Genomic DNA, 23,149 nt, shown 5'->3' on the forward strand with positions numbered 1-23,149 from the left:
GACATATGGTGGCTCTGGATGGTATAAAAATATCAAAGTGTCAATAAAATATCAATAGCCACTACAGTCGTGGCCAAAAGTTTTGAGAATTACATAAATATTAGCTGCTAAACTGCTTTTAGATCTTTGTTTCAGTTGTTTCTGTGATGTACTGTAATATAATTACAAGCACTTCATACGTTTCAAAGGCTTTTATCGACAATTACATGACATTTATGCAAAGAGTCAGTATTTGCAGTGTTGGCCCTTCTTTTTCAGGACCTCTGCAATTCGACTGGGCATGCTCTCAATCAACTTCTGGGCCAAATCCTGACTGATAGCAACCCATTCTTTCATAACCACTTCTTGGAGTTTGTCAGAATTAGTGGGTTTTTGTTTGTCCACCCGCCTCTTTCTCAATGGGATTAAGATCTGGGGAGTTTCCAGGCCATGGTCCCAAAATTTCAACATTCTGGTCCCCGAGCCACTTAGTTATCACTTTTGCCTTATGGTACGGTGCTCCATCGTGCTGGAAAATGCATTGTTCTTCACCAAACTGTTGTTGGATTTTTGGTAGAAGTTGCTGTTGGAGGGTGTTTGGTACCATTCTTTATTCATGGCTGGGTTTTTGGGCAGAATTGTGAGTGAGCCCACTCCCTTGGATGAGAAGCAACCCCACACATGAATGGTGTCAGGATGCTTTACTGTTGGCATGGCACAGGACTGATGGTAGCGCTCACCTTTTCTTCTCTGGACAAGCCTTTTTCCAGATGCCCCAAACAATCGGAAAGGGGCTTCATCGGAGAATATGACTTTGCTCCAGTCCTCAGCAGTCCATTCACTATACTTTTTGCAGAAGATCAATCTGTCCCTGATGTTTTATTTGGAGAGAAGTGGCTTCTTTGCTGCCCTTCTTGACACCAGGCCATCTTCCAAAAGTCTTGGCCTCACTGTGTGTGCAGATGCGCTCACACCTGCCTGCTGCCATTCCTGAGCAAGCTCTGCACTGGTGGCACTCCGATCCCGCAGCTGAATCCTCTTTAGGAGACGGTCCTGGCGCTTGCTGGACTTTCTTGGATGCCCTGAAGCCTTCTTTACAAGAATTGAACCTCTTTCCTTGAAGTTCTTGATGATCCTATAAATTCTTGATTTAGGTGCAATCTTAGTAGCCACAATATCCTTGCCTGTGAAGCCATTTTTATGCAACACAATGATGGCTGCACGCGTTTCTTTGCAGGTCACCATGGTTAACAATGGAAGAACAATGATTTCAAGCATCACCCTCCTTTTAACATGTCAAGTCTGCCATTCTAACCCAATCAGCCTGACATAATGATCTCCAGCCTTGTGCTCGTCAACATTCTCACCTGAGTTAACAAGATGATTACTGAAATAATCTCAGCAGGTCCTTTAATGACAGCAATGAAATGCAGTGGAAAGGTTTTTTTGGGTTTAAGTTAATTTTCATGGCAAAGAAGGACTATGCAATTCATCTGATCACTCTTCATAACATTCTGGAGTATATGCAAATTACTATTATAAAAACTTAAGCAGCAACTTTTCCAATTTCCAATATTTATGTAATTCTCAAAACTTTTGGCCTTGACTGTAGTTGGCAGTAGTTTTCAATGTTTTTTGTGGATGTGTGTGTGTGTGTGTGTGTGTGTGTGTGTGTGTGTGAGAGAGAGAGAGAGAGAGAGAGAGAGAATGAGTGTTATTACAGTATTTCACAATTGCTAAAACACTAAACCACATTCTCTGAACCCAATTCTCAGTTGCCTAAACCCATTTGTCGAATCAGTCACTTTGTAGGCAAAATCTTAAACAAGTTCAGGTAGTTAAGACACTGTTTGCAAATCTCATCCACTCTTTTTGCAAAACTCTAAACACATTCTTTCTCACTAAAACTTATTTTGCACTGTGTTGCAAAATGGTAAATACATGTGGCAAAAGTTAAACACAACTACAACACAACTGTCATCGTTTACACACAACAACTCAAAATTGTTCACACTTGTTTCTAATGATGTGATCAAATCAGTTGTCTAGAATATAAGCCGTACAGGTGGCCCAGGTATGTTGAGTGGTGATACCACAATGGATGGAAACAATGTGAGACGCAGAGGAGGAAGAGTTCTTGTAAGAGGTGGTGGATGAAGAGGAAGAGTATAAGGACAACTGTGGCCACCATAATCAGGACATTCAGAGAAGAGAACAGGTGAATGTATTGTTTTTCTAATTTGACATTTTATATAGTACATCAGTTTGTCAATAGAAAGGGGAGTGGGGAAAAAATAAGTAACTGCACTACATTGTAGTGTGTGTAAATCAGGAGTGTATATACATATGTACATACACTTTTGCAGAAGTATGTCTTTCTGTAACACTTACAAAACCATTTATATATCTCTTTTATATATAGGGCGTGTTTGAAATGGATTCCATGGAAAGGCCCCATGAATATATTTTTGCAAATGAAGCAGGGTTCAATCTGGCGAAGAGGAGAAGGAGAGGCTGGAACATAATTGGCCAACGTGCCATTGTGGAAGTCCCTGGCCAGCGTGGTGGCAATGTCACCCTATGTGCAGCCATAAGCAATGGGGAGGTCCTCCACCATCGGGATGCTGCGGCAGAATGAGCCTCTCATTGGCTTTGATTTTGCAATTGCACAATGTTTTGTGTAATACACTTTGCATTTAGAGTTGTCTTTGTTCTTTGAGCTTACTTTATTTTTATGCTGAAAATACAGAAATTCTATACTGTATTACTTGCAGTACTCACAGTATGCAATATATTTGCTGTACTGAGTTGTGAATTATTTACTTTTATTTATGACAAAATTATTTTCTATATGCAATAAAAAATTATCTGTAACTACATGCCCTGGACGCTGTGTTGTCAATTTTTTTGATGTAGTGTCTAATGAATGCTGATGAGTGTTTATATATTGACTGGCTGTGTTTATGTTTTGAAAGCAGTGTTTGATTTTGAGCACAGATCAAATGGTTTTGGGGCAAGTGTTTGATTTTGCCAGAAGAGTCAGGGGTTTTATGAATATAGTTTAAAGACTGGCTTTTGTGTTTAAAGTTTTGAGAATATGGGTGAAGGTTTCAAGAAATGTGTTTAAGCAATTGTGAAATACTGTATTTGACACATTGAGAATGTTGTATAAATTCACCCCTTCATTTATGTGTGTGTTTATCTGCATTGTTTTGAATTTATTGGACAAATAATATGTATTTAAATTTTTGTATTTACCATTTATTTCCTATGAGAGAAATTTTGCAGGCTTAAAAAAAAGAAAAAAAACCTCTTAACTGTCAAATCAGGTCCTCTATTTTTGTGTGTTCAGGTGCCAAACTTTGTAAAAGTAGCCAAGTATTGAACCGCTTAGATTAAGGAAACTATATATATATATATATATATATATATATATATATATATATATATATATATATATATATATATATATATATATGACATATGATGGTATAAAAATATCCAACATTTTAATGCCACTATTTGCCATTCATTTCCTATGGATAGCCAATTTTTGGGCAGGAAAGTCACTCTAAACACTTAACATTCTTGAATCTTGAATTGAATTTATGTGTGTGTGTGTGTGTGTGTGTGTGTGTTCAGGTGGCAAACTTAAGTCTTGAACCGCTCAGATTAAGGAAACTATTTTTAAAAAACAAAACAAAATGATTTTGCCCAAATTAGTCCCAATGTATTATTGAGGGTTAAATGTATAAACCAATATTTTTAAAAATAGGAGTCTCTGTCACAATGAATTATGTCACAGGGTCCACAGAGTAATGCAAATACATATGATGATAGGCAGGTAGGAAAGGGTAGGTTGGTTTAATTTTGTTAATTTTTTTTTTTTTTAATTTAAGAGAGCATAGACTAAAGCAGGGGTGTCAAACTCAATTCTTGGAGGGCCACAGCACTGCAGAGTTTAGCTCCAACCCTAACTCAATCCAGCTAATCAAGACCTTCTGGCTCATTTGAAAACTATGTGGTTTGTGTGTTGGTGTAGGGTTGGAACTAAACTCTTCAGGGCTGTGACCCTCCAGGAACTGAGTTTGACACCCCTGCTCTAATGGGACAATTGTAATGTAATGGGATAGAAATGTAATATAATTTGTATGTTCGCACTTTTTCATCTCTTTCGCCATTTGCACCAATGAAATATCTCTTTTTGCATTAAAAAAATAAAATAAAAAAGACTACTGTCAGGACTTACTAAAGACCGTGAAAAATGAGTGATGAAAACGCAAGGTCAGTTATTTTTGCGAATAACCTTATGACATATGCATTTATTGAAGTTTCCCTTTCAAGGTACAACATTTATGGGAGGACAGTATTTAAATTAATCATTCACATTGTGTGATTTACAAAGGCTTACAGTATATCTATTTAGTGACATTTGCGCTATTACTGTATTTTAAAACACAGCCACAAGCATTTCAGGTCATGAAATCCCTACTAATGAGCTAATGAATAGAATAAGATTAAATGAAAATAAGCATATAAAATGAATTTAATACATTTTAATAAAACAGTATTATTATTATCCATTGTGTAAAACATATTTTTGCTTACAGGGGAATTTTTAGGCATAAGTGAGCTAGTCGGTAGTATAGGGTGCTACCACCTGGAGGGGACACTAGTGAGTGACTCAACAGGCTGAACACATGCACTATATCAGGCGTGGCCAATGTTGGTCCTGGATAGCCACAGTCCTGCAGAGTTTGGCTTTGCAGGACTGTGGCTCTCCAGGACCAACATTGGCCACCCCTGCAATAAACATGTAACATTTATAATTTGTTTGTCTTTAATAAACTGGGGAAGCTGTGGCTTAATGGTAAGAGAGTTGGACTCGCAATCCAAATTTTTTGAGTTTGAGTCTCGGGCCGGGCAGGAATTGTTGGTGGGGGGTAGTGAATGTAGTACAGCACTTTTTCCACTCTCAATACCACAACTGAACGCACACAGACCAGACAACCAGAGACAACATTACTACAATATATTATGTGTCATTCACCAGAAAACTGAGAAAACTTTAAAGTACAGTTAGTAAAAGTACTACACTACCAGGAAGGAAGGTGCATCAAGAGTCACCAGACTCAGACGTCTTCAGGAAAAAGGCTACCAATGCCATTTCTGAAACAGAAACAATGTCAGAAGCATCTTACCTGGGCTAAGGAGATCAAGAACTGGACTGTTGCTCAGTGGTCCAAAGTCTTCTTTTCAGATAAAAGTACATTTTGCATTTCATTTGGAAATCAACGTCTGGAGTCTGGAGGAATACTGGAGAGGCACAGAATCCAAGCTGCTTGTAGTGCACTATGAAGTTTCCGAAGTCAGGGATGATTTGGGGTGCCATGACATCAGCTGGTGTTGCTCCATTGTGTTTTATCGAGTCCAAAGTCAATGCAGCCATCTAACAGGAGATTTTGGAGCACTTTATGCTTCAATCTGCTGACAAGCTTTATGGAGATGCTGATTTCCAGCACCTGCCAACATTACAGTTTCTCTCGATTGCTTAAACACTATAACCAGGCTTTTGAACTAAAATTTCAAAACCATAATACCATTTATCAAAAAGCACACCCATTTCACTAAACTATAAACACTATTCCCTGTTTTGACAAATGAGTCAGATTTGTCACTGAACTGTCACTGCAATACTCTACACACAAATCCCTTAATTTCTCATTGCCTAGACCATGTGATCATTTAGAAAGCACTAGTATTCAATATTGTTCACTCAAGTCAGTATAGTTTCAGCTCAATTAGCACACAATTACCCAGGTGAAAACACTAAGAGTCCAAATTTAACACACATCAATCAGAACTTTCAAGATACATAAAAGTGCCAGAGTCAGTTCATTTCAGCTTTGGAACAATGGATCCACAAAGAAATGGAGGAAGAGGCCGAGGAGGGAGAGGAAGAGGACGTGGTGAAGGAGGAGGAAGAGGACATGGTGAAGGAGGAAGGAGAGGAAGAGGACGTGGTAAAGGAGGAGGGAGAGGAAGAGGACGTGGTGAAAGAGGAGGAAGAGGATGTGGTGAAGGAGGAGGAAGAGGACGTGGTGAAGGAGGAGGGAGAGGAAGAGGACGTGGTGAAGGAGGGAGAGGAAAAGGACGTGGTGAAGGAGGAGGGAGAGGAGTAAGAAGAGGAAGAGGAGGACGTGGTGAAGGACAAGGTAGACGAGGAGGAGGAGGAGGAGGAGGAGGTAGGGCAAGGAGACAAGCAGTCTCGGATGAAATTAGAGCCACTTTAGTTGATCATGTCCTTGTCCTTGGCATGACTATAAGGGAGGCTGGGCAACGAGTACAGCCTAATTTGAGTCGCTTCACTGTCGCCTCCATCATCAGAACTTTCAGGGAGGAAAACAGGTAGGTGTACTTACAGTAAGACTGCTCTGTACAGTAACTTGTGCTGTACTCTGTGCTTTGACATCACATCTACTGTTGCACTATGTAATATGTACTACTGTAATAAAGAAATGCATCAAATTGCCTCGCATACAGATAGTTTCAGTATGTTTCCATTTTTTCCTGTAAAAAGAATGTATGAGAGTTACAGTAATGCTTACAGTAGTGCTTCTATTTTTTTTTAGGACACAGAGATGACCACCTGGTGGAGGCAGGCTAAGGCTTTTGTCGGAGGAGCAAGAGAGGGAGCTTGTAAACATGGTCATTGCCAATACTGTAATCCACCTACGAGAGATTCAAAGGAGAGTGATTGAGGATAATAATCATTTTCGAGGAATAAATGCCATCAGCCTCTCCACAATTGACCGCATCCTCCGAAAGCACGAGTTCCGAATGAAACGGGTATACCGCGTCCCTTTTGAACGAAACTCTGACAGAGTGAAAGACCAACAAGTGGAATATGTTCAGGTATGAATTTTGATATCGCATGACGTATTGTGTACCATCAGAGTATAGCAGTTTATGCTGCCATTTGTGCCCTCTTGAACTGTGCTTCAGCATAGTGATTTACTCTACTGTGTTTCATGTGTTTTGCAGAGAATCTTTGAGATTGAAGGCTGGCCTGTTCCCCATGAAATTATCTTTGTAGATGAGGCTGGTTTCAACCTGACCAAAAGAAGGAGAAGGGGGAGGAACATTATTGGCCATCGGGCTATTGTAAAGGTCCCTGGTTAGCGCGGAGTGAATGTCACTATGTGCGCAGTCATCAGCCAACGAGGGGTACTCCACCGCCATGCCATTTTAGGACCCTATAACACTATGCTCCTCCTTGCTTTCCTTGACGGTCTAAGAGAGCATATGTTCCAGTTGGACCACAGGGAACCAGCACAACCAGAGCACCCTCACTACGTTGTTGTTTGAGATAACGTCAGCTTCCATCGCGCTGCTCTGGTTCGAGACTGGTTTACCAATAACCCGAGATTTTCAAACATCTTTCTGCCTGCGTACTCTCCCTTTCTAAACATCAATAGAGGAGTTTTTTTCGGCATGGCGGTGGAAAGTGTATGATCGAGAACCTTATATGCGAGAGGATTTTACCCCCGCTGCCTGGCTAGGGCTAATATAGCCTGTGATGTGGATGAGATTCTCTGGCCTGACCCAGACCAAAGACGGGAGGCTGAGGCAGAATCTTTTTTTTTTTTTTTTTTTTGTACTGTGTAGTACATGAATGAATAAAAATGTGCCAATGTATCCATTGGTTGTATCTTTTGTTCATCATGTGAAAAGGTTTGTGAGGAGGGGAACCACAAGTAACATAACTTACCAGTTTTGGAAATGTTGTTTTGAGTTTATTGCACCAGTGTGTTAGACTATGTTGTAGTGTGTGATTTTGAGGGCTTGTGTGTCCTGTCTGAGGGCAAAGTTTGGTTTTTCAGCAAGAGTGAATGGTTTTGAGTGTAGAGCTTCATTTTGACCTGAAAATAGGTTGTTTGGGAAACTGAGTGAGACGTTATGGATTTGTGTTTATAGTTTTGAGAATACGAGGCATAGTTTCAAGAAACGTGTTTAAGCAATCGAGAAAAACTGTAATTATATTTATATTACATGAATTATAATTATTTATAGTTTAAATAAATATATTCAAATTATTATATGAACTGTAATTTAAAATTAAACTTTGTATATAAATTAAATCTATAAAATAAGCATTAATATTTAAAGCACTTAAAACGACAGACTTTTGAGCACTTTGTGAAAGTATATTTTAATTTATTAAATTCAGTTAATTTGAAAACTTCAGTAGTCAGCAATTCACTTTTGGCTCATAGTGTTTTTATTTGAGCAACATCAATTATTGAAGCCAAAGTGTACTTTAAATGGCCATTGCCTGAGAGTGGACATAACTTAATCACAGCTCAATTTAGACAGAATTTGTCATGTCCAGTTAGATGCCCTATTCTCAGACAGCACTGCAAAAAGCATTTTTGGCCCAATATGCTCAAAAATGATATTCCACTGGCTGGACAATTCTGTAATTTATCTTTATGAGACTGAAGTGATCACATGGAGAAACAGGCTTGGCTGGTCTTTCCTCTGCTGTGAGTTTCAAGGTCAGTAAGCATCTATGATTCAGCTCTCTTGGATGTCAGTCAGCGCTTGCCATTATTTCTAGAGATCCTACATAGAAAAAACAAAACTGAATATGTACAAATTACTGCGAGATCGGTGTAAAAAGTCAACATATTCCATTTAAATAAACATGCATTTTGATTGGTAATGGAGTTATATGTCATTTCATGACGACAGATGCAACACGATACTGTCATTATTTTTTACACTCGCTAGAGGGCGCTTAACTTTAAAACGTAAATATAGGTCATAATAAGGTGCTTGCACAAAACAACCTATATGGTCGTTTTTTTTTGTTGGAGGACAGGCTCTGTGTAACAGAGTTGAAAATATAGCCTGAACTAAGGTAGTAATTCAGCAAAAGAAATGGCTAATTTGGGACTTTAATTTTGTTAAAGTTAAATTTAAAGATTAATAATTGTAGTGGGTCATTACAGTTTCAAACAAATGCAGTGCTGTAATGCTTTTACAATAGATGAAACAGAAACTCACTTTGATGTCAAAATAATTTTAAACTTATTAAGTTCTTAATGTCATCTGACCTAATTTCGTATAGCGCTTGTAAATCATATAGCAATCATTTTATGGTGGTTTAGTCCTGGCTGTGCCAGGAAGAATTTCTGCGTGCATACGAACAGTACGTGTCTACATGGGTTTCATGGCTTTCCCATAGGTGTGAAAATGTGTTACATATCTGGACTCAGTTTGTGTGTTTTTGCCCCTGTGACCCAGTTTCTGTCTTCCGTGTCTGGTTTGATTAGTTTCCAGGTGTGTCTCTTCATTTCCCCATGTGTTCCATGTCCCTGTTAATTTAGTCATGCCATCCACCTGTGTTTCCCCAATTATCCCTTCTACTTAATCCTTGTCCTTTGAGTTCAGTGTTGTCGGGTCTACTTACTTACTAACCACTTACTAACCACTCACTTGCTACCTACCTGTGTCTTCCTCTGTGATCCATGTTTGGAGAATGCCTATGTTGGATAATAAAGCCTTGTTTAGTTTATCCTTCGGCTCCGTGTTCCTTCCAGCAGCGTAAACCGTAACAGAAGACCCGACCTGAAAAAGTTTAAAAAACTGCGTGTTTTCCCCTCCGTTTTTTTCCAGTTTTTTCTTTTCGTTATGTCGATGGATCCCCTCTATAGCCCCGATTTCCTCCTTCTCCTGCTGGAGCAGGAGGGGCTTTCTCTCGAGGACCATACCAAACGGTTTCTCTTGCTAGCTAATGCCACCAGCTACCCGGACCACGCGCTCTGCTCCTTTTATCACGCCAGACTGAACTCCAAGTGCAGAGCGTTGTCGCCCGAAGATGGTCCTCGGTAGGATTTCGCTGCATTTATAGAGTGGACTCTGGTGAGAAATGGGTCACCTCTCACTGTCAGCCCAATGGAGGATCTCGCCAGGTCCACTCTGGACCCAGAGCCCAGCCTACAATCTCCCCACGGTACGGGGCATAAGCCCGAGCCCACCGATGACGGAGAGCCAGAGAGCAACCCGTCAGACCAGCGAGAGCCGGCGACACTGCCCACCACGAGGGAGCAAAATGTGGAGCGCCAATTGGGTCAAAATGAGGTGGAGGATCGTGCGGACTGTGATCCCCAGTTAAGCCCTGGACGGGCTCCTGATCCCCAGTTAAGCCCTGGACGGGCTCCTGATCCCCAGTTAAGCCCTGGATGGGCTCCTGATCCCCAGTTAAGCCCAGGACGGGCTCCTGATCCCCAGTTAAGCCCAGGACGGGCTCCTGATCCTCCGTTAAGCCCAGGACGGGCTCCTGATCCTCCGATAAGCCCAGGACGGGCTCCTGATCCTCCGTTAAGCCCAGGACGGGCTCCTGATCCCCCGTTAAGCCCAGGACGGGCTCCTGATCCTCCGTTAAGCCCAGGACGGGCTCCTGATCCCCAGTTAAGCCCAGGAAGGGCTCCAGCCCCAGAGTTCGCTCCAGTGCCTGCTCCTCCGAAATTCCCACCCTCCCACCCACTCCTGCCTCCTCCTCCGCTGTCGTCTGGCAGCCCCTCTGCTCTCCCTCAGCCTACCATCATTGTGGTGCGAGCTCAGCGGGACTGCCATCCTCCAGCGCCGCCTTGGTCGGCGTCTCCCTCACCTCCGCCTCCAGCCTCTGAGGCCTGGACTCCGCCTCGGCCCGTTGATCGTCGGCTCCACCATGGCTCCTAGCTCCTTCCTCTCCGCCGTGGCCCGGCAGTCCACATGCTCTGCCTGGCTCCCTCGTCCCTCCGGCTCCGCCTTGGTCTGGCGTCGTCCATCCTATGCCTCGGGACTCCACTCCTCCGGCTTCGCCTCATCCCTCCGTCCCTCCGGCTCCGTCAGGCTCCTTCATCCCCTCGGCTACACCTCAGTCCTCTGTCACTCTGGCCTCGCCGCGGCCTTCCGGATCTACATCGCCGCGTCAGTCACCAGAGCCATCTGTTCCGCCTAGGACCTCCGGCGCCTCCCCGTCACCCTGGCTCTTTGGCTGTCCGTCTCTGCCTCGGGCTCCTCCTCCACTTGCTCCGTTGCCGTGGGTCGAGTCCCTGGAGTCGGCGACCATTCCTCCTCCATGGCTCCTTCCACCATCGGCCCCACCTTGGGCCGTTATGGCTGTGGCCTGGGCCCTGCTGGGTGCCTCCTGCTCCAGATCCCTCCTGTCTCCTCCCTGGCTCCTCCCTCCGTCGTCTCCTCCCTGGCTCCTCCCTCCGTGGTCCCTGTCTGCTGGCCCCCTCCTGGGAGTCCGTCCTCCACCGGAACCTCCTCCCAAGTTCCCACCCACGCCTCCCTCTGTTGTTTCTACGGTGCGAGGACGCACCTACCGGGAGGGGGGAGTAATGTTACATATCTGGACTCCGTTTGTGTGTTTTTCCCCTGTGACCCAGTTTCTGTCTTCCGTGTCTGGTTTGATTAGTTTCCAGGTGTGTCTCTTCATTTCCCCATGTGTTCCATGTCCCTGTTAATTTAGTCATGCCATCCACCTGTGTTTCCCCAATTATCCCTTCTACTTAATCCTTGTCCTTTGAGTTCAGTGTTGTCGGGTCTACTTACTTACTAACCACTTACTAACCACTCACTTGCTACCTACCTGTGTCTTCCTCTGTGATCCATGTTTGGAGAATGCCTATGTTGGATAATAAAGCCTTGTTTCGTTTATCCTTCGGCTCCGTGTTCCTTCCAGCAGCGTAAACCGTAACAAAATGTGTGATCACTTTGATGGACTGGCCATCCATTCAAAGTGTCCCCCGCCTGTGATCCGAGATCCTGGCATAAGCTCCATTGACCCTGCAGAGAGTGGTATAGAAAATTGATGGATAATTTGTGTACCTAGAATGGTAAATGTTAAAATAATAAGCAACAATATAATGCCTTCCTCGATTTTAAGTTCTCTTTTATCCACATTTATTTTGTCATGAAGAATGGTGAATGCAATCATTGTAAAAAAAAAAAAATATATATATATATATATACGCTGTTGATCAATAAGTTGCGTTTGCCAAAAGAACTGTAACGATTGGTGACAATGGTTCTACGATGAATTTAGGATTATGAGAAAAACATGTTACAGTGATAAACTCATGGAATGTGTGCAATGCCATTCACACTGATAATATGATAATTCATAATGCTGAACCTCATAATCAGACAGCTGCTGGTAGAGTTAGTGACTCAGATTTATCCTCTGGAAGATTTAAGCTGTTAATAGGAGAGGGAAGATAAACAGAATATTTTATATATATATATATATATATATATATATATATATTTGTGATAAAGTTCTTATGTAAGAGAAGGAAGGAGACCAGGGTCGGCGTTTCTGAGGCTCGTGTTTTTTTTTATTAATCAACAAAATAGAACGTCGCGCCACCTGCGCATTTGCTTAATTCAAACCACTGCTGGGCAATTCACAGTCTTGCTTTCCACGTTCCTGCTTGAGTCCCCACGAGTCCTCAGCTCTCTCTGCCCTTGCTGGTTAGTGGCTGGCTTAAATACCGCTTCCCCACGCCAATCACTGCTATGAGAAGCAGGTGTCACTCGTTTTTCACTTGACCCACTTACCACCGCTTGTCTCTTTACTCTCTCTCCCATCACAGACCTCGCTGAACCATGCCTCCCCTGCCACATACCCCCACCGCCCGACTCAGGCCGGGGAGCCATCCGGCCTGCAGCCACCCCTCCCTCTATTCCTGGAGAGGAAGTCGGCTACAGCCATCTGCGCCCCCGGCCTGTGAATCACCTTGAACTTAAAAGGCTGTAAAGCTAGATACCAACGGGTGATTCGCGTGTTGGTATCCTCCATGCGGTGGAGCCACTGGAGGGGCGTGTGGTCCGAGCAGAGGGTGAACTCCCGCCCCAGGAGGTAGTAGCGAAGGGTGAGGACTGCCCACCTGATGGCCAAACACTCCTTCTCTATGGTGCTTTACTTAGTCTCTCTCTTCAAGAGATTTCGACTAATGTACAGCACCGGGCGGTCCTCCGCCCCCACCTCCTGGGACAGGACCGCGCCCAGCCCCCTGTCCGACGCATCGGTCTGCAACAAAAAAGGGAGAGAAAAGTTAGGAGAGTGCAGGAGCGGTCCACCACACAGGGCAGCCTTAATTCGGGAAAGGCCTGTTGGCACTGCTCCGTCCATTGGACCATATCTGGTACGTCCTTTTTAGTGAGGTCAGTCAGCGGGCTGGTGAGGTCCGAATAACCAGGAATAAACCTCCTATAATATCCCGCCAGCCCCAGGAACTGCCTCACCTCCTTTTTGGTCTTGGTTCTGGGGCAGGTCGCAATCGCTGCCGTCTTGTCAATTTGGGGACGCACCTGCCCGTGACCCAAGTGGAAGCCCAGATACCTTACCTCCACCCGCCCAACCGCGCACTTCTTTGGGTAGGCCATTAGCCCCGCCTGTCTCAGCACCTCGAGGACAGCCCTCACATGCTCCATATGCCGCTGCCAGTCCCCACTATAGATGATGATATCATACAGGTAGGCTGCGGCATATGCAGCATGGGGTCGCAACACTTGATCCATGAGACGCTGGAACGTAGCGGGGGCCCCGAACAAGCCGAAAGGAAGCGTCACAAATTGGTGTAATCCAAACGGTGTGGTGAAAGCTGTTTTTTCTTTGGACATGGGAGATAAGGGGATCTGCCAATATCCTTTTGTTAAGTCCAATGTCGAGTAAAAACGAGCCGTACCTAACCGATCGAGCAACTCGTCAATCCGCGGCATTGGATAAGCATCAAATTTTGACACTGCGTTCACCCTGCGATAGTCCACACAAAACCGCACCAAGCCGTCTGTTTTAGGAATCAAAACTATCGGGCTCGCCCAATCACTGTGGGACTCCTCGATTACTCCAACCCCAGCATCGCTTCTAATTCTGTCTGAACCACTTTTTTCTTGTGTTCAGGTAGTCGTATTGCCGGCTGCGAACCACCATGCCTGGCTCCGTCTCAATATGGTGCTGAATCAGATTAGTACGACCAGGTAGAGGCGAAAACAGGTCTGCAAATTCGGACTGCCCAATGTCAGTGAGCTGCGAGGGCGAAAGGTGATCCCCTCCTGGGGCCACGGCAAGGGATTTTTCTTTAATGACCACCTCTGGCCCGAGATCTTCCTCTCTGCTCACCGCCGTCGCTAGCAGCACTGACTCCTCTTCGCTCCATTTTTTTAGGAGGTTGAGGTGGTAAATTTGCCGCGAGTCGCTTCTGTCTGTTCGTACTACTTCATAATTGAGATCTCCTACTCGCTGTGTGACCTCAAAGGGTCCTTGCCACTTTGCTAATAATTCGGAGCCTGAGGTTGGCAGTAATACGAGCACTTTATCTCCCGGTGCAAATTCTCGGAGCTTAGTTCCCCTGTTATATAGCTGGCTTTGTCTGCCCTGGGCCTGAAGCAAATTCTCCATTGAGAGCCGCCCCAGTGTATGGAGTTTTGATCTCAGGTCCATGACATATTGAATTTCGTTCTTGCTATCCGAACGTCTGTCCTCCTAAGTTTCTTTCAGGACGTCCAGCACCCCGCGGGGCTAGCGTCAGTAAAGAAGCTCGAAGGGGGAAAACCCCGTGGAGGCTTGGGGGACCTCGCGCACAGCAAATAAGAGGGGTTCTAGCCATCTATCCCAATTTTTCGTGTCTTCTTGTACGAATTTACAAATCATTGATTTCAAAGTGCGATTAAATCGTTCAACCAGTCCGTCCGTTTGTGGGTGATAGACGCTGGTATGTACCGCTTTAATGCCCATCATTTCGTATAATTTGCGTAACGTGCGTTACATAAACGTGGTGCCCTGGTCCGTGAGAATCTCTTTTGGGATTCCCACGCGGGAGATTAAACGAAACAGGGCGACCGCCACACTCTTTGCTGAGATGTTGCGGGGCACCACTGCTTCGGGATATCGTGTTGCGTAATCCATTATGACTAACGCAAAACGATGTCCCCGTGCTGATCATTCTAAGGGCCCAATGAGGTCCATATCAATTCATTCGAAGAGGACCTGCACTAGAGGAAAAGGGCGCAATGGCGCTTTTGGGGTGGCCGGTGGGTTCACCAACTGACTTTCCCGACAAAATGCGACAAAATCTGCGCACGTTCTCGTGAATGCCTGGCCAAAAAAATCGGGTCATTAGATGATTTAATGTGGCTGTCATACCTAAATGCCCTGCCATTGGATTACAATGCGCCGTCTGGAAAAGCATTTCCCGACGGCTCTGAGGTACTAATAATTGGGTTGTATCTTCCTTTGTCTGAGCGTCATGGGTCACTCGATACAACCAGTCCTTAATAGCGGCAAAATACGGATAAGAGAGCGAACGGTCAGGATGGAGGACCTGCCCATCGATTGAATGGACCTGCTCGAATGCATGTTTGAGGGTCTCATCCTGGGACTGCTCCAGAGGAAAGTCATTGCGACTGGAAAGGTTTAGCCTCGCCAAATCACTTGGTTCGCCTGAAGCTTCCCCACTGGGTCCTGGCACAGATTCTCCCACCTGAGCGCTCGCCCCGCCCTCCGGCCCTCTCTTCTTCCCAGAGGCATCCACTGTTAAACACCCCAATAATTGTTCAAAAGCTGGCCAATAGGTCCCCAAGATTAGTGGATGTCGGAGGCGCGGACTAACGCCACCTCCTCATAATGCATTTGTCCCCTAAATTTGATGGCTATGGCTTTTACGGGGTATTCCACTATATCCCCGTGCACACACCTCACCTTAACCATGCGGCCCGTATCCAATGCTCCAATGGAGGTCTGGTTACAACCTGAATCCACCAATGCCTGATAGGTACCTCCCTTAATACTCACGGGTATTTGGTACAACCCAGCTTGATCGGGGGCAGCCTGCGGGTTGTCAGGGATCCGGACCAACGTCCCCACCTCCATGACCGGGCACCGATCCACGAAATGGCCCAGATCCCCGGAATGCCAGCAGGCCGGCCTAGACCTCCCCGCCGCCCTAGTGGGCATGAATCGAGTCCTGGGAAAAGGGACAGGCTTTGAGGAAAGGGAAGAGAGAGGGGGGTGGGGGTGGGGAGAGACAGATGGAAAGGGGTTCGCCAAAAACCCCGGAACATGCCGACAGCTGATCCTCCACCAGTTGGATGGCCAGATCCAGCGACACCGGCCGGTGGCACTGGACCCACTGGGCGGTTTTCTTTGGGAGTCGCGAGATGAACTGCTCCAGTACCACTTTGTTGATGATGGTCTCGGCATCGCTTCCTCCGTGCAACAGCCATTTGCGGCACGAGTCCCGGATTCTGGGCTAAGACAAAGGGCCGGCCCACTTCAGTCAGTTCTAACAACTGGAAGCGCTGATGGTGCTGCTCGGGGCAGAGGCCGACCCTTTGGAGCACTGCTCTTTTTAAGTCTGCATATACCAGGATGTTCTGGACGGGTAGTTGTTGAGCAGCCTTCTGGGCCTCCCCCGACAGCAGCGGAATCACCCGCACCGGCCAGCTGTCTGTCGGCCACCCACACGCCTCGGCCGTCCTCTCAAACAGGTCGAGAAATGCTTCTGGATCATCCAAGACAACGGGTTTAACATGAACATTAAACAAGGACTCCGTAACACAGACTCAGACAGACCGGGTATAAATACACCGAAGGATAAAGGGGAAACAGGAGACAGGTGGGGAACAATCAATTAACTAAACAAGGAGGAAGGTGACCAAATAAGGGAACAGGAAGTGATAAGGTGACAGACACCGTGAGAAAGGAGGACATCTAGTGGAAACCCAGGGACACAACCCAGACACTGTGACAGAACCCCCCCTCTACGGAGCGGCTCCCAGACGCTCCACGACAGACATAAAACAGACCAGGAGGGAGGCGGACAGGTGGAGGCTCAGGGGGAGGGACGGAGGGCCAGAAAAGAAAAACATGGGGAACAGAAGACCACCACGTCCGTGTGGTCAGGGCAAACGCCCCCCAGGGCGGAATGGAAGACCACCACGTCCGTGTGGTCAGAACGGAAGCCCCCCAGGGCGGAGCAGAAGACCACCACATCCGTGTGGTCAGAGCGGAAGCCCCCCAGGGCGGAGCAGAAGACCACCACGTCCATGTGGTCAGAGCGGAAGCCCCCCAGGGCGGAGCAGAAGACCACCACACCCTTGTGGTCAAGGACAGAGTCCAACAGGGCGGAGCAGCAGACCACCCAGTGACTTGACTTGACTCTGAAAGTTCAACGGTGACTGGCCCTGACTCTGGAAGGTCATCGGTGACTGGCCCTGACTCCGGAAGGTCATCGGTGACTGGCCCTGACTCTGGAGGATCAGCGGTGACTAGCCCTGACTCTGGAGAGGTCACTGGCACCTGACTCGACTCTGGACTGCCTGTGGAGACTTGAGACGCCTCGGCATCGGGCACCGCCTCGGCCTCTGGAACGGCATCGGGCACCGCCTCCGGAACGGCATCGGGCACCGCCTCATCCTCCGGAACGGCATCGGGCACCGCCTCGGCCTCCGGAACGGCATCGGGCACCGCCTCGGCCTCCGGAACGGCATCGGGCACCGCCTCGGCATCGGGCACCGCCTCGGCCTCCGGAACGGCATCGGGCACCGCCTCGGCCTCCGGAACGGCATCGGGCACCGCCTCGGCATCGGGCACCGCCTCGGCCTCCGGAACGGCATCGGGCACCGCCTCGGCCTCCGGAACAGCATCGGGCACCGCCTCGGCATCGGGCACCGCCTCGGCCTCCGGAACAGCATCGTGCACCGCCTCGGCCTCCGGAACAGCATCGTGCACCGCCTCGGCCTCCGGAACAGCATCGGCCACCGCCTCGGCATCGGGCACCGCCTCGGCCTCCGGAACAGCATCGGACACCGCCTCGGCATCGGGCACCGCCTCGGCCTCCGGAACAGCATCGTGCACCGCCTCGGCCTCCGGAACAGCATCGGGCACCGCCTCGGCCTCCGGAACAGCATCGGGCACCGCCTCGGCCTCCGGAACAGCCTCGGCCTCCGGAACAGCATCGGGCACCGCCTCGGCCTCCGGAACGGCATCGGGCACCTCCTCGGCCTCCGGAACAGCATCGGGCACCGCCTCGGCCTCCGGAACAGCATCGGGCACCGCCTCGGCCTCCGGAACAGCATCGGGCACCGCCTCGGTCTCCGGAACAGCATCGGGTACCGCCTCGGGAACGTCCTCTGGGCTTTGAGGAACGGTAGACGCCTGTCTCCTCCTCCTCCGCCCTCTATGTTGGCGAGTCGGTGACACCTTGTCTGGAGACTCAGGCGTTGACTCGGCCATCTTGTGCTGTGGCTCCAAGCTGGCGGCCATCTTGTGCTGTGGCGCTGGGCTGGCGGCCATCTTGTGCTGTGACGCTGGGCTGGCGGCCATCTTGTGCTGTGGCGCTGGGCTGGCGGCCATCTTGGGCCATGAATCTGGATCAGTGACTGACTTGGGCATTGGCGCTGGGTTAGCGGCCATCTTGGCGGAAGAGACAGGAGTGGCTGGGGCATCCCACGGAAGCCTATGCTGCAAGAAGTACACGAATTCCCAGAATTCCAGTGTCTCTAAATGCCCCATCTCCTCCTGAGAAACTGGATCATCCAGCCCGCTGTTGAAATAATCCTTCAGAGCCGCATCGTTGTATCCCATACCCTCGGCCAGGGACCAGAACACCTGTGCCAGGGCACCCACCTCATTGCCCTCTTGGCGGAGGGCGATCAGCCGGAGATACTTAGCTCTCCGCTCCGCCATCTTGGCTGGGGAACGGGAAAAAGACATACCGCTGGATCTCAGTGTGACGGAGTCCTTCTGTCACGATCGGTGTTACAAAGAACCACGGGAGAGATCCAAGTGCAGGTATGTGACTTTATTAAAGGGCAAATCCAAAGGGTAAACAGTCCAGGCAGGGTCAAAACCAGAGAATCCAAACATAAACCAAAACAGATAAGAACACACAGCAAGGGCAAGACAACGGGTTTAACATGAACATTAAACAAGGACTCCGTAACACAGACTCAGACAGACCGGGTATAAATACACCGAAGGATAAAGGGGAAACAGGAGACAGGTGGGGAACAATCAATTAACTAAACAAGGAGGAAGGTGACCAAATAAGGGAACAGGAAGTGATAAGGTGACAGACACCGTGAGAAAGGAGGACATCTAGTGGAAACCCAGGGACACAACCCAGACACTGTGACAGTTTTATTTTGATCTCCCGGGTCCGCTATTAGCTTATAGCCCGTTAGCATCAGCAAGCGTGGTTGTTGCTAAACGCGCTTACATTGCTAATACTCTATTCACACACATTACCATTGCTGTACTCACTGTTACTTGCTTTAATGGCGGATGAATGTCTACCTTTGATTGCTTGTGAGGACACATTTGAGCTGCATTCGGTGCAGCTCGAGTTCGAGGCCGTGGAGAAGCAGATTCGCGACCTGAATGTGAGGCAGGCCCAGCTGAGAGAGCGGAGAGCTGCACTGGAATTATCCCGGGCTGACGCTCACAAGTCCGGGGTAAGTATACAGCGTGCTGTTAACAGTCCCACCACGTCTACTCCGTGTGTTTCTCTGCACAGTCCCAGTGCACCCAGGACGTGATCTTTCCAGATGTCCTTCACTCCGGCGCCGGGACACCACGGACCCTGGGTGCATCGACAGCGGAGGACGTGAGCCAGGCCCCGGGCGACGACTTCTCCTCCTCCTGTCTTCGAGATCTCCACCCGGAACAGCTTCGCTACCCTCCACGAGATGGGACGCGACGCTGTGATCTTCAGAGAGTCCATCGTCCGACAAGTCCGTGCTACGTTAGCCGAAGGTAAAGTGCACACTCATTGTTTCCCTGGTGCTCGTGTTCTCGATGTTTCTGCACAGATACCCACGATCCTGAAGGCCGACGAGAGCCCCAGAGCGGTCGTGCTTCACGCCAGGGTTAACGACACCACGCTGCGGCAGACGGAGACGCTGAAGAGGGACTTCAGGAGCCTGATCGAGACGGTTCGCAGCACGACGCCCACGGCAACGATCATCGTGTCAGGACCACTGCCCACGTATCGACGGGGACACGAAAGGTTCAGTAGACTTTTTGCTTTAAATGAATGGTTGTTGTCATGGTGTAAAGAACAGAAACTGATATTTGTTAATAACTGGAATCTTTTCTGGGAGCGTCCTAGGCTGTTTCGCGCTGATGGCCTGCACCCCAGCAGAGGCGGAGCGGAGCTGCTCTCTGACAACATCTCCAGGACACTTCGCTCCATGTGACTAGTAAGACAATTCTCAAATAACTATTATGAGGACTTTTGTTCCACCCGCTTAAATGATAAAAGTACTTGGCTGTAAAATCTATTAAGACTGTGTCTGTTCCCCGAATAGTGAGGTCAAAAAATAAATTTAATGTAGGATCTAGAAAAAAATCTTATCGTGATTAAACCAGAAACATGTAAAGTAAATGAACAAAAACAATTTTTTAAGTTTGGGCTCATAAATATTAGATCACTCACACCCAAAGCAGTTATTGTAAATTAAATGATCACAGATAATAGTTTTGATGTACTCTGCTTGACTGAAACCTGGCTAAAACCAAATGATTATTTTGGTCTAAATGAGTCCACTCCACCAAACTGCTGTTATAAGCATGAGCCTCGTCAGACTGGTCGTGGAAGAGGTGTTGCAACAATATATAGTGATATTCTCAATTTTACCCAGAAAACAGGATACAGGTTTAACTCATTCGAAATACTTCTGCTTAATGTTACACTGTCAGACATGCAAAAGAAATCTAATGTATCTCTTGCTCTTGCTACTGTGTATAGACCACCAGGGCCGTATACAGAATTCCTAAAAGAATTTGCAGATTTCCTCTCAGACCTTAATCATGGTAGATTTTAATATTCACATTGATAATACAAATGATGCATTAGAACTTGCGTTTACTGACCTAATAAACTCTTTTGGAGTCAAGCAAAATGTCACCGGGCCCACTCATCATTTTAATCATACATCAGATTTAATAATATTGCATGGAATCAATCTTACTGCTATAGATATCGTACCTTAAAGTGATGATGTTACAGACCATTTCCTTGTATCATGCATGCTGCATATCACTGATATTAACTATATGTCTCAGCGTTACCGTCTGGGCAGAACTATTGTTCCAGTCACCAAAGACAGATTCGCAAATAACCTGCCTGCTCTATGTCAACTGCTATTTGTACCCAAAAATACACATGAATTAGACTAACAACATGGGCACTATTTTCTCTAATACATTAGAAGCTGTTGCCCTCATCAAATTGAAAAAGGTTAGAGCAGTGGTTTTCAACCTGTGGTCCGCGATGGTATTTCAGGTGGGCTGCCAATTATTTTCTGTTCATTTCCAGTCCATTGTAGGGCTGTGCGATTAAATGAAATCTTCATAAAATCACGATTTGAGGGTGCGCGATTTCCAAATTGCTTTATGGCACGATTTTCCACGCCCTGACCTCCCGTAGTATGCTATCCGATACAATCAGAATGCATTGTGCCTAGCGCGAGAACAGAACAAACTGGGCATATTCCTAACTCCAGGTTCACACACTGTCTGTGATGCGCCTTTTTTCCGAGCCCATGTTAACGGATCAGAGCGTTCACACTGCACGCGGTAAAAGGCTAGAAATAAAAACGTGCAAAAATAATTAATATCTAACACATGAGCATAGAGAGAGTTGTGAGTTCACAGGACGAAGTTTAAGTGAGAGGAGACACTTAAAAGTCCCTGTACACAGGATTTTTTTTTTTTTTGCCATAAGTCATTTTGTTACTGTAACGTATGACAGACACAGGATGTAAACGCAAGGTGTATTTATTGATAAACAGCAAGAAGGTCAGAATAACGAGCACAAGCACAGGAGACACAGGCGGCGGACACAAGGCTGATGGTGGATGACGCAGGGACTTCGGTGGACAGCTGGTGGTAGTGCTCGATCCAGTGATGATCCCTTGTATCCCGGTGAGTGAGTAATCCACGTGAAGTAGTTGTAATCCAGTGTTGCGTGACGATCCAGGAATGAACGACGAAGACAGGAAGACTAGGCAGGAACAAGGACACAGGAACAGCACGGGAGCACACCGGGGAGAAAACAACGATCTGACAACATGAAACACCAGTTACTGAACTTATATAAGGACAAACAATTGAAACCAGCTGGCGCTGCTGATCATCGCTGATCAGTGAGCATGCCCACACACACACAACAGCACGCAAGACAAAAGAGAGATAGTGAATTCATGAACCGTGACAGTACCCCCTCCCCTTAGAACGCCTCCTGGCGTTCCTTGGCAGACTTACCTGACGATTGTAATCATCGATAAGAGAGTGATCCAGAATGTCTCTAGCAGGAACCCAACTTCTCTCCTCCGGACCGTAACCCTCCCAGTCCACCAGGTACTGAAATCCGCGTCCCCTCCTTCTCGAGTCCAGAATACGATTAACCAAATAAGTATATTCCCCATCTACGAGACGCGGCGGGGGAGGAACCGGGACAGGCGAATTAATAGGTGCCCAAAACACGGGCTTGATTTTGGAAACATGGAAGGCGGGGTGAATTCTCCTGTACGTAGGAGGAAGTTTGAGGCGGACTGTCACCGGACTAATGATCTTGGTGACAGGAAACGGGCCAATAAATTTTGGGGCAAGTTTATTAGAGACGGAGCGGAGAGGAATGTTCTTAGTAGAAAGCCACACTTTTTGACCAACGACGTATACAGGAGGCTTTGACTGGTGGCGATCGGCCTTGGCCTTGGTGCGCGCCCCCACTTGGAGTAGAGTCCCACAGGCTCTAGTCCAAGTGTGGTGACACCACTGGATGAAGGCGTGAGCAGAGGGGACCGCGACTTCGGATTCCGTACTGGCAAAAACTGGTGGCTGGTAACCTAAACTACCCTTAAATGGAGTAAGGCCCGAAAGACATGATCTATGACAGTAACCGCTGTCTCCTTGGCTGAAGGTAATTTGGGCAAGGCAATAAAATGAGCCGCCTTCGAGAACCGGTCCACGACCGTCAAAACGACAGTCTTGCCCTGGGAGGGCGGTGACAAAATCTAGTGCGATGTGGGACCAGGGTCTCGAAGGGACTGACAGCGGTTGTAGTAACCCATCCGGGGGTCGGTTGGACGTCTTACCAGTGGCACAAAC

Source organism: Carassius carassius, chromosome 26, assembly GCF_963082965.1.
Source record: "Carassius carassius chromosome 26, fCarCar2.1, whole genome shotgun sequence".
Lineage (NCBI taxonomy): Eukaryota > Metazoa > Chordata > Actinopteri > Cypriniformes > Cyprinidae > Carassius > Carassius carassius.